The sequence below is a fragment of the Phycodurus eques genome, chromosome 1, assembly GCF_024500275.1.
Source record: "Phycodurus eques isolate BA_2022a chromosome 1, UOR_Pequ_1.1, whole genome shotgun sequence".
Lineage (NCBI taxonomy): Eukaryota > Metazoa > Chordata > Actinopteri > Syngnathiformes > Syngnathidae > Phycodurus > Phycodurus eques.
The window spans coordinates 5,600,501-5,613,480 of NC_084525.1; the positions used below are offsets into that span (position 1 = coordinate 5,600,501).

The 12,980-nt window shown below is 42.0% G+C and overlaps 1 protein-coding gene across 3 annotated transcripts in view; it reads right to left on the bottom strand.

Moving 5' to 3' along the window:
* Positions 1-12,980, bottom strand: part of pkig (protein kinase (cAMP-dependent, catalytic) inhibitor gamma) — a 30,604-nt gene that overhangs the window by 6,005 nt on the left and 11,619 nt on the right. Inside the window, exon 1 of one of the 3 annotated variants that reach the window (XM_061673854.1) lies at positions 7,324-7,551. The exons of the other annotated variants lie outside the window; for them this stretch is intronic. The gene's annotated coding sequence lies outside the window, so the exon portion shown is untranslated. Of the gene's footprint in view, positions 1-7,323; positions 7,552-12,980 lie in introns of those variants that run through there. 3 annotated transcript variants of the gene reach the window in all.

Here is a 12,980-nt window from a genome sequence, read left to right on the forward strand (position 1 = left end):
ACCACTTAAAACATGCAGTGACTCGACAGCTGAGCAGTGATGAATTGGCGGCAGCCATTAGTGAGACTCATGGGGAAGGAATCGGGACGAATAAAAAAATCAGCTGGCAGACGCGGTTATAACATACTGACCCGGGGTCAGTCTGTTCTCAGACATGTTCACTCACATTCCCTTTGTAACATGAAACCATCAGCACACTTGTTTTCTTCCTCTACTGTCCAGTATGTGTGCACTGTGCCAAAAAGGAAGTTGCCAGAGTCAAGCCCACAGAGGTCACACAGATGAAGGCCACATTGTTTGGGGAAAGAGAAGTTTTGCAGTGGGGGAACCTGGTCTTCGATATCGGAAAGTTTGTGTGGGTGTAATCATCTGTTAAATCAATTAAACCACTCATTCCAATCCACGTCAACAGGAAAATCATCCAATTTCACTTAATTGGTCCAAAGATTGTTCATTTACTATAAATAATGTATCTTTGTTCATCCATCTAAGTCAGTGTTGTATGGTGACACCACAACTTTCTTCCACTAGATGGCAGAAGCTACAATAAACTTGTGCATCCACCTGTTGCCATTCATACAACAGAATAGAAGCTGTGTTCAACTAAACAGGCCCTCATTTCACAATAAGTACATTTGGGAGTAAATTGAGATGAGATCATTATTTCAGTCTTGTTGCTTGGTAGTGTTCCGTGAGGGTTTTGTAATGTAAAATATGTGAGCCCCTGTAACATTATCCAGGTTCAACAATTCTGCTTAAATGTAGAAAAATGGACAAATATATACTTAATAATGAATGACTTGAATACAACTTAACAAGTGTACTATACTGGATGGAAAAAAGGTTGAGGCCGCTGTAACATTGTGATTCTTTTGTGAGCCTGCTTACCACTTGTGGTACTAGTATCATATTTTGAGAATTACCATATTGCATTGCAGTTGCATGGTTTAATCAGCCCTCCCTCAGCTGGGGCGAAGGTATTTCTCTCTCAGGTCTCTTGCATCACTCTATTTCAAAACTTTGCAGCACACAAATGATCATATTGACAGCACAGCAGATGCTAATGCTTGTGTTAGCGTCACAGATGGCAATGACGAGCGTGTTCACAGCGGGAGTACAGACAAAATTCCACAATGGAGACTCAGACACACTAGTTCCATTTCCGCTCAACAGACGCTGAATGGCACTTCCTGTCTGAAACAGAAGTAAGATTCTCACATCATGCTCATGTGATTGAGTAATTTTTTTCTGGTTCGACTTTGTTTCGTTTACTGCAACAGCTCTGACGAAGGCAATAAAAACAAGCAGTGCTGTGCCTCTGGTGCTGTTTATCTTTTCTACTTGACTGGCCCAGTTGGTACGTCGCTTATGGGAGTTCCCGACATAATTGCCATCTGTGTGGACAATTAGTCACCTTGCCTGCTCATGTGGATCAAATCCTACCATGAGCTCATTAGCAGTTTTCCATGGCAGGATGACGACTATGACGATGCCCTGCCACTTCAGCGTGTGCGTCCACTATTTGCCACCATGCTGCCAGATCCCTTCTTTGAAAATAATTAAATAGTTCACAAAAGACAGCTAACTGATAAGATACCATTTGAATTAATTAGGTGTCAGCTATAGTTTTATCAAACCCCGAGGGATACAATGGTGCATTGAGATAAGAGTCACTCGTTTTTCAAGATACGAGCCGTCGTTCGGCTGATTTTTTTGCTTTGACTTGTGAGGGCAAACTTGAGATACTAGCGCTGTATGGCAGACCCTCACGTGACAACAAGCAGCAGGTTGGCAGATAGAATTAATGATCAACTTTCAAAAAAGAGGCTTCAAGTTGCCACTTCCAGTGGAAATTTACTGTCAGGGTAAACATCAAACAAAGAATTACACTGTGCATTTTAAATTTTAAATGCTTGATGCTAATGCTAACAACTAATGGGAAATGGTGGCGTTTTAACTTTTGAAGTAACAGATATTTGAACACAAATGGTGGAGCAACACATGTAGACAGATACTAAGAATACTCACAGGCATATTCTTTATCTTCTGCAAAGAACATATTGCTGAGGAGTTGTAACATCTCCACTGTCTCCATGTGTATCTGTTTCTCTGTATTATACTGCCCCCAGGTGACCAAGGCACACATAGCAGAAGGAGCAACATAACCATCGAATTGAAGCAAAACGTGTGACAAAAACGGATAAATTCTTTCCATTCTTTTTAATTGTCATTACTGCATGTTTTTATAAAGTCTACTATATAGAGTGCTATTTGTCCCCTCATTAAAATACACATTACTGTACAAAAAAAAAAGTTTTTTTCGCAAAGGCTGGTAGTGATTATGGCATTTCTATGAATTTCAAAGGGGAAAGATGATTTGAGATACAAGCGTTTCAAGTTACGAGCATGCTCACGGAATGAATGAAACACTTACCACACGAGACCACTGCACCAAACATATCTACACAGATCAAGACAGAAAATGGTGGTTTAACTGGTGGTGTGCAACAGCAGAAACAAAAATTGTATATAAATCAGCCTCGTCACTTTCACAGGCCCCATTAGAGGCTAACTGCCATCTCGTTGGAGCCTTTTACGCCTGATTTGTCTGGAAAAAAAACTTTCTGATTGCTAAGGGGAAAAAACACACAGAGCATTTTCATTACTTCAGCTCATGAATTTATTGTCTTTCAACCAACTCTTCTGATGCTATGATGAAAAGATAAATCAAAATGCCGTCACACTAATGACAACAAAACACTAATTTGCAGTCGCTTAGGATTCCTGCTTGTTTACAACAACAGATACCTAAGGTGACAATGTGTAAGCTCCTCAACAAGCTACCCGTAGTCTATCTTGGCTTGTAATACCACTTTAATCCAAAAGTAACAGTGAGTCACAGTAGTGTGGACACGATGCCTGTGCCAGAGGGCTTTTACTGGGCTAAATTTATAGATGGCCTGTCTAACTACAAGAATCACAGGGAAACAATGGCAGTGACTCACCATTGGAAGGTAGAATGTGTGTGTAGAATGACACCGCAACGTCTCAGGGGAATAAGAAATTTGCTTTACCAATGTGAAAATTATTAGGGTACCAACTACCAAACTAACCAAGCAGTAGTATTCAATGAGTGAGCATCTGCTGCCCATTCTGGACACCTATGACTACGCCTTCAGCTCATAGTGTACATTGGAGATTCACGTAAACAAATCCCACTTTCTGGCAAGGACCTAGTGCTTTGGTGTTAAAAGTGCTGCTACGACGAACTGTACCAGTTGAAAACCAAGGAGAATAAAATATTCTCAATGACATTTTTTTTAGATACAATTCAAAGATTACCTTCATGTGGTTTAAAGTCATAAAACGCCAGCGGACTGACGAGTCTCCAGTCGCCTTTTTGTTATCGGCTGCTGCAGCTCAACACTATATTTAAATGGAACAAAAAAAAAAAATTATAATAATAATAATAAAATAATAATCTTCCTGCGGGAAAAGGTGGTGTCAAGAGCTACTTCAGTGCAAGCAACAACGAAATGACGGTACCATAATACTTGCTGCACGGCAGTTCGTTCTCCTCTCAAGCCACGCTTCAATGTGCCCTGGGCACCGGCTATTCACATAATGTCAGCAGCTGCTCGGCTGATAGCAAGCCCAGTTCAAACACAAGGGAGCTGTATTTCCTTGTTGGAACGGTTGCAGGCTTGCTGGTGTTCCTGATAAATAATTTAAAGTCCTCCCCATTCAGCCGCGGTGCATATATTTGCACCCAATCCTTCCCAGCGGCTGGGTGTGAAGGCCTGACATCACTTACTGAGGTGAAAATTGACAAACAGCTCTAGCCTGGTTAGCTAGCTACAGGAGGCATTTATGCAAGACACACAAACATCTGGAATTCAAGGTTTGTACAATTCATATCGTTCATATTAAGTCTGCATCTTGTCTTTTGGACACGTAGAAATACAACAGAACCGATTAGACTATTTTAAAACCTCAATGAGCTACAAAGGTGAGAGACATTCTACCAGCCTGGCTCTACTGCAGTCCTAAATCAGCCTACTAAGCTCGTCTGCAGGAAGGCATAATGAACAGCTGAGGAACAGACAGTAAAAAGCCTGACCGAAATCATTAGCATCAGATCCTGTGGAAATGACTGGAGTGAAGTGAAGCATTAAACGAAAGTCTGCTACCGCAGAAGACTACAGCAAAATCAAAAATCGATCTGGCTGGTACAGATCTCTAGCTCACAACTCAAAGCTATTCAGAGATCAAGAGCAAATATATGAGTTACATGCAGGCAACACAAGGGTAGGATTTTCTCCAAAAAGAAAGAAGACGACTACTACTTCCATTCCGTTTTATTCTGCATGGCTGAAATTATTAAATAGGTACCAAGCTATTGCATTTGTCTGTAAAATGTCCATTAAAATGCAAATTTCCAAAACAAATCCACTGTGACAATGACACCACTGATCACATTTCATTCTAAGCTTTGAAGTACCCTGAAATTTAAGTCCAGGGTAATGTACAAAGTTGCACGACTCAAAAATCCAAGCTACAAGTTCAAGACAGATATACTGTACTAGAGGCTCAGCTCCTCTCTCAGCATCTCAGTACAGCTGTAATATTAGTTGTTCTTCACAGATCACATAACAAACACATGACTGTGGATTGTTATGTGATCTGTGCACATGTGTTACTCCACCATTTGTGTTCAGATAGCCATTCTCTAACGGGTAACAACATTGCCACAGATGCTAATTGTTAGCCCGTGCGCCAATGGTGTTTCGCGCGTTGTTCGTGTTTAGAATTATGGATAAAATTTGAGCAGAGCAAGCATTTGTAATGGTGTCGTTGTTTTTAACACGACATTTAACACACATTTCAGTGTCGATAGAATATTCACTGTGAGTATCACATTTTCTGTACAACACCAGACCGCTCGAAATCCCCAGTGGCAGTCCCGAGCCCAGATACTGTGAAAGGGAGAGGTTGCATCAGGAAGAGCATCGTGTGTAAATAAACTGAGCCACAAAAATCATGAGCGTTGGAAATATGACTCACTGTGGTGAGCTCCGATGGGAGAATCCAAAAGGGAATATCAAGCTAACGTTCAATGTATTGTAAAATGATGACAAAAACTAGGGAGGAAAATATCACGCCTATATGATGGAGTGGTTTTAAGGAGCCACTGGAAATCCTAACTGCATGACCTTTTATGGTCAAAATGTTCCTATGTTTACTATGTTTACCCCTGCAAGGCCTCAGGCTTCTGGGAATCCCCTGGTTTGTATTAGTTTGTATGTGTGTGTCAAGCCTAAGCAGGTGCCTTAATTCGGCCTCGAGATTATTGTGAATTCCGCTGCAGGCACGACAAACAAGTTGTTTTCTAGCAACTGGTTTAATGAAGCCATCCAATCTCCATCATACCTTGAAAATTAATAATGATACAACTGATATAATTAGGAAAAGACAAATGCATAGCTAACAATTTCAATGGTGAAAATAACATACTTACAAATACCTCGTTGGTCGCTGCCGCAAAAGAGGGAACTGAAGTGTCCTGGAATTTTCCTTAATGTCTCTCTTATCTTAACTTATAATGTTTTCTAAGTACTCAGAAATGTCAAGACAGCCATCCGTCATCTTGTCATGTTCAGGAATAACGTGCCTCTGCTGTGCCTCAGACTTACACTTGTTACTTCAAAAAGGCAACGGAACTTTCAAAAAGGCAACAGCACAAAGGTCCCAGCAACAGCTGACATGGAACAACACAACAACACATGACACACCAATCAACAACTGACATCAAACAGCACAACACATGACACACCAATCACCCCAAAGTTGTACAAACATATCAATGAACATTACACCATCATAAATTTACAGTTATGCATGTCACACCGAGCTGGTGTGAGTGCTGGTTCAGAGCTAGAGCCCAAATGACCAACAGTTCTTTGAATTTGTGCCATTCTCACCAACTCTTTAGTGGTCCACAGGGAACGCTCCTATTACATCAGTGGCCTTGGTGCCTACAGGCCCCTTCGGCCAACATTCAACCCACCATTTTACAGCAAGAAGCCATTAAACTCTAGTTGCTCGCTGCTTTGTAAACAGAGACTCATCTGCAATGTCAGGACATAGCTCTGCGTTTGCTCTCTGACTGTGTGAAGACGATTATTTTATTGTTTATTATTTCCAGCAGCGTGCTACGACAGTTAATTTTCAATTCTTCACAGTGTTGCTCTGACAACAAATTAGTAACCAGAAGAAAAAAAAATGTATGACTAGATATATAAAAAAAAAAAACTAAGACATACTGGTTGGCGGCACGGTGAGCAACTGGTTGGAGCGTCTGCCTCACAGTCCTGAGGACCGGGGTTCAATCCCCGGCCCCGCATGAGTGGAGTTTGCATGTTCTCCCCGTGCCTGCGTAGGTTTTCTCCGGGCACTCCGGTTTCCTCCCACATCCAAAAAACATGCATGAATTGGAGACTCTAAATTGCCAGTAGGTGTGAATGTGAGTGCGAATGGTTGTTTGTTTGTATGTGCCCTGCGATTGGCTGGCAACCAGTTCAGGGTGTACCCCGCCTCCTGCCCGATGATAGCTGGGATAGGCTCCAGCACGCCCGCGACCCTAGTGAGGAGAAGCGGCTCAGAAAATGGATGGATGGACTGACTGGTTCTCTACTCAAATAAGAGATTACTGTTCTGCGTCAATCTATCACCAAATGGACTTTCTTGACATAGATGTGTCAGAAAACGTCCAAGACTGCCGTCACAAAAGATATATTTTAAAACCAAACTACAAATACGAGTTTTGACCTTGAATGTCCAGAGGCAAAGTATTGTGCTTTTTAACATACGTTTTTTTCTTCTTCTTTTTTTTTAAACAGTCAATAAAAAATAATTTTGATTCTGATCATCTATGTACACATTAGTTTCAGGTTGTTCATGCAATCAAGCAATGTATCAATATCGGGAGCAGTCATACTGGTATCGGTCTGAAAAATAGTGATACCGAACATCGCTAGTTGTATGTCAAGACAGAACATTCAGCACCACGAATTACAAGTGAGGTGAATGTGTGCATTTGTTTGAACCTGTGTGTGTAATTTTCACCAAATCATTAAAAATTTTATTTATAAAAACATAATTTAACATGTACATTGTACATTATCATTCAGTTCTAAGGAATAAAGCCACAAATTAATGACATTCACAATGTAAACTTCTGACTAGAACTGTGTATTTGAATACCAATGTTTTAATATTACTTTTAGAGACAAAGTGATGTTGTGGTGTAGGATGTTGTACTACCTGTCCGTCCTATCCACTTTAATTCTACTGCAAGGTTGCCCAGTTCTATTTCTGTCCACACATTTAACAAGAGACCTCAGCAGGAAGCAGGTGGCTTGTTTGCCTGTGTTGTTTATGCCCAATCCTTCTCCTAGGCTCTGTATTCACACACACACACACACACACACACACACACACACACACACGCATGTGCGCACACGTGGCTGAGATGGGTGCCTTGGCCTGATTAGGCAGGAGAAAAGGGAGGATAATTTGATGAGTGTGAGGAGGAACGGATAGGGAATAGACTATGAAAAAAAAAAAAAGGATACGATGGTAGGAAAATGACGGTGAGCTAAGGAGAAAGAACGGATGCATGTGTATCATGATAGCTACATTTCCCCTCAGTCTATTTGCTATTTTCACAATCATCAACATTTGACTAAAGATCTGGCGGCAGGATAATTCTCTGGACTTGATAATACAATAACAAACGGCGGCAGAAAAGGCATTATGCTAGAAACTCAATTAGTCTAACCTCTGTCGTTTATTACGCCGCGTCCAGTCATTTCACTCAGCTGCATGATCACACTTTGCTGCCTCATGCCATGGAAGATAGGAGCGGCATGTGATTGGATTTGCAGAGTTAAAAGGGGGAAACGTATGGGGGATCCTTCCCCTCAAGCGAACTCAATCAGCACTTTTTTCACAGCAAGATAATAAAACCATCATTCGCCATGGTAAACAAAATAAAACCAAAATAATCGGCTAACGCACAAATACATCAGGGGTATTTTTGTTTTTTGGGGCCCGAAGCATATTCCTACAATCAAATTATACACGGCCCTTCATGAGAACCTCACGAAGAAGGTTTTGGTCCATACAGAAAGGCGTCCATACATACTGGATCCTCAATTTGCTGTACTCCGTTTAGGGCTGAAACTAACAAATATTTCAATGATCGATTTTATTTTTTATTATTTTTTTCTATTAATCGATAAATCGGATACAAAATATTTCCAGCCCCTTATTAAAAAACAGGATATTATTTCAAATGCACAAACATACAATTATTTTGAAAGAATCACTGGTTTGGTACTTAACATATCAGAAAATGGGCAAGAATTTGGATCACTCTTTTCCAAAGTAAAAACAGATGTGTTCAAATGTATTAAATTGGTCAGTCACAAAGATAAGCATTCTGCTTTCATGAAGGACTACAGAAAACTAAAAATATTTACTGCTGAGAAGCTGAAATTCCAAGGATTTAGACAATTATTAATGTCTCTGAACAATTAATTAAGTTGGCTTTTAATTTGATCATCGATTAGTTGTCAGTGAATCAATTGTTGCACCTCTAACTCTGTTCTGTTCGGACATGAATAGTTGTCATAATCTCAGGCGTCGTCTAAAAAAACGACTGGTAAACCCTGGCAATTATCTTTCTTTGAAAACTCTACAAGTAGGTTGTGTGCACTGTAGTTTTTTCTGTTGTACAAAGTTGTGTATGCATGCACACTGGCAGTACTGTATTTATAATTATGGGTGAAAGACAGAAAATGTGATAGAGCATTTAACTGGGTGTAAAATTAGGAACATCCGTGGTCCGCAGTCTGAACAATTTCTAATTTGCAATGACAGCCTGACGATTGCCAGAAGACACTACAAGAAGGCAAGAAACGGGTGCTGGCTTATGGTTGGTGCACTTGTAACATTAATAAAATGCACGTATGAATATTTGTGTTAACAATCAAATCTTATACAAAACAATCAAAACAATTGCACATGCGGTAAAGTAGACTTGATCTGATCGGTGTGATCGGTATCGGCTGATAATTAGCATTTTATGTTGATCGGCTTTTTTGTCATAATTCGCCGATCCGATCAATGATGTCATCGATCAGCTCCGCACAAGGCATTTAACTCTGCATCGCCGTTGCGTTTGAATCCAAAAGCTAGTTTATTTTTAGCCTTGTCACATGTCTTGTGGCACAGTACTGTAACTATCTGACGGCCAATAAAGTTTTTTTTCCAATCTTGTCAGTTAAAAAACACGTCATCAGTCTGGGACTATTTTGCGGTGTCTCAGACAAACAACACGCAAGTTATTTGCAGTCTGTGCACAACTGAAGTATGTTGTGGGGAACGTCATCTAAATGTTTCAACACAAATTTGATCGGGCACCTGAAGAATGTACACAAGGAGGAGAATGCCACGTTCAAGCAACGCAGCATGGGGGGGAGAAGAGAGAGAGAAAAAATAAAATAAAATTAAAAAAATAAAATAAAATAACCCCAACCGGACGCAAACTCTGGACAACACCCGTCCATATAGCCGGGACAGTGAGAAAGAGTAAGCATGTCATTAACAGTATTTATTAAAGTAATTTAATTTCAAGAAAGTAATCTAATTACAGTAAGTTAGCACCCATTACTTCTCTCATGTTGTAATGTTGATCTGACCTAAACTTATTTCAGTGGCCAATCCTTGAATGCCCCCGAAAGGTCATTTATTTTTTAACTTTTGTCTAAAATGCAAGAGAATAATTTTGAGCTGGGATGTGCTCCAGCACGCCCGAGACCCTAGTGAGGATAAGCGGTACAGAAACCGGATGGATACAGTACACAAATGTATCCCATAAATGAACAAGTCATGAAGTACACGAGTATATACAATAAATGAACAAGTCATGTAAATGGACAAATTGCTCCATCTTGTGATCAGTTATCATTTTTTTAAACTTGCTGATCGGTGATCGGCCCCGAAAATCCTGATCGTGTAAAGCGAACATATTTAATATAGGGTGAATTAGGAGACATTATTAATGCCAATGCCCTGTAATATAGTATCTGTGAGCAGTCTTGTATCAATAAAGCTCGTCACTTTCCCTCTGAGAGTTGAAATAAAGGCCTGTTTGAGGAACGCAATGACACACTTTAAAGCAGACCAAGCCTGAAAATTCCCAAGGTGGAAGACTACAAAGCACAAAGCAGATCACAAGCCAATTACTCCTTGTCACAGTGAACTGTTCCTCATAGCCTTGAGCATTTTTCCATCTCATCACACTTTGAATGCTCACTGATCTTAGCACTTTATTTACATCAAGATGAATTTTCTTTTCTTTTTTTCTGGGATCAATCCTTCCACAATAAATCTTGCACATTGAATTCCTTTAGGCCCACAGTCTCCTCTGATTCTCTTAGAGGCCAAAAAACGGACATCAATTTTACTTCCAAATCAATTCGCATGAATGCAAAACCATTATCATAATACGGCTTGATTAAAAAACCCTATCAGCAAATAGATAGAAATGTGTTTATTGAACTCCGAGACCCTGCCTGTGAAATGCATGCTAATGTGTTCGAAAGAGAGAACAGCATACTACATTGTCTTGGCAGTAACTTTAGCAGGTACGCCCAGATTTCCCTCTCCCCAGCCACTTCATCCTGCTCTTCCGGGGGGATCCCGAGGCGTTCACAGGCCAGCCGAAACCGATGCCCCAGCCACCTGAGAATCATCTTTATTTGCCAAGTATGTCCAAAAAACACACAAGGAATTTGTCTCCGGTAATTGGAGCCGCTTTAGTACGACAACAGAAAGTCAATTGACAGAGAACACTTTTGAGACATAAAGACATTGACAAAAACAGTCACTGAGCAATTTTTTTTTTTAGACAATTGTGCAAAAAGATGCAGAGTCCTCAGTTCAAATGACTAATATTGCAATAGTTCGGTGCAATGACCATTGTGCAAAGGGCGCCGAGACTTCAAGCGAGTAGTACGATAGTATGGGACAATTTTGATTTTGCAAATGGAACAGATGCTACTCTGGTATGAGTGGCCAGTATTGGTCAACAACAGATATGCAAATAGTGCAGTGTGGCGAGACTACTACAGTGAGTGCACTAGTATGTATAATTGGCCCGACAGAAATGTGACAACAAACTCAAGACAAAAAGAAAAAAATTGCCAGCATGTTGCAATGGAATTGTAGGTTAGGTGTTTAAGAAATTGATTGCAAGAGGGAAGAAGCTGTTGGAATGTCTGCTAGTTCTAGTTTGCATTGATCGGTAGCGCCTACCTGAGGGAAGGAGCTAGAAGAGCTGGTGACCAGGATGTAGAGGGTCTGAGAGGATTTTGCACCCTCTTGTCTTAGTTCTGGCAGCGTGCAAATCCTCAAGGGTGGGTAGGGGGGTACCGACAATCCTTTCAGTAGTTTTGATTGTCCGTTGCAGTCGGAGTTTGTCCTTTTTTGCAGCAGCACCAAACCAGACTGTAATGGAAGAACACAGGACTGATTCGATGACCGCTGTGTAGAACTGCCTCAGCAGCTCCTGCGGCAGGCCATGCTTTCTCAGAAGCCGCAGGAAGTACATCCTCTGCTGGGCCTTTTTGAGGACGGAGTAGATGTTGATCAACAAAAACATGTTGATGTTGTCATCTGGCTCCTCTCAATGTGGAGGAGCAGCGGCTCTACTCTGAGCTCCTCCCGGATGACCGAGGTTCTCATCCTCTCTCTAAGGGAAAGCCCGGACACCCTGCAGAGGAAACTCATTTCGGCCGCTTCTATCCGGGATCTTGTTCTTTCGGTCATGACCCACAGCTCGTGACCATAGGTGAGGGTAGGAACGTAGATCGACCGGTAAATTGAGAGCTTCGACTTTCGGCTTAGCTCCTTTACCACAACAGACCAATACAAAGTCCGCATCACTGCAGACGCTGCACCGATCTGCCTGTTGATCTCTCGTTCCATTCTTCCCTCACTCGTCAAAAAGAGCCCAAGATACTTGAAATCCTCCACTTGGGGCAGGATCTCATCCCCGACCTGGAGAAGGCACGTCACTCTTTTCCGACCGAGGACCATGGTCTCAGATTTGGAGGTGCTGATTCTCATCCCAGTCGCTTCACACTCTGCTGCGAACCGCTCCAATGAGAGTTGGAGATCACGGCTTGATGAAGCCAACAGAACCACATCTTCAAAAAGCAGAGATGCAATACTGAGGCCACCAAACCTGACCCCCCTCTTCACCTCAGCTTCGCCTAGAAATTCTGTCCACCCCAGACTGCCAATCCAGAGGCACTGTCCCCGATGTCCACGCGATGTTGCAGAGGCGTGTCAACCAGGACAGCCGCACAACATCCAGAACCTTTAGGAACTCCGGGCGAATCTCATCCACACCCGGGGCCTTGCCACCAAGGAGCTTTTTAACCTTCTTCTTCCCCCACCATCGAAGCCAACTCACCACCAGGTGGTGATCAGTTGACAGCTCCTTCCCTCTCTTCACCAGAGTGTCCAAGACATGTGGCCGCAAGTCCGATGACACGACCACAAACTCGATTATCAAACTGCGACCGAGGGTGTCCTGGTGCCAAGTGCAAGTATGGACACCCTTATGCTTGAACATGGTGTTCGTTATGGACAATCCATGACGAGCACAGAAGTCCAATAACAGAACACCGCTCGGGTTCTGATCGGGGGGGCCAGAGAGTCCAACCCCTCTCAAGAGGACTGGTACCAGAGCCCAAGCTGTGTGCGGTGGCGAGCCCGACTATATCTAGTCGGAACTTCTCGACCTCGCACACCAGCTCGGGCTCCTTGCCTGCCAGAGAGGTGACATTCCACGTCCCTATAGCCAGCTTATGTAGCCGGGGATCGTCTCGCCAAGGTCCCTGCCTTCG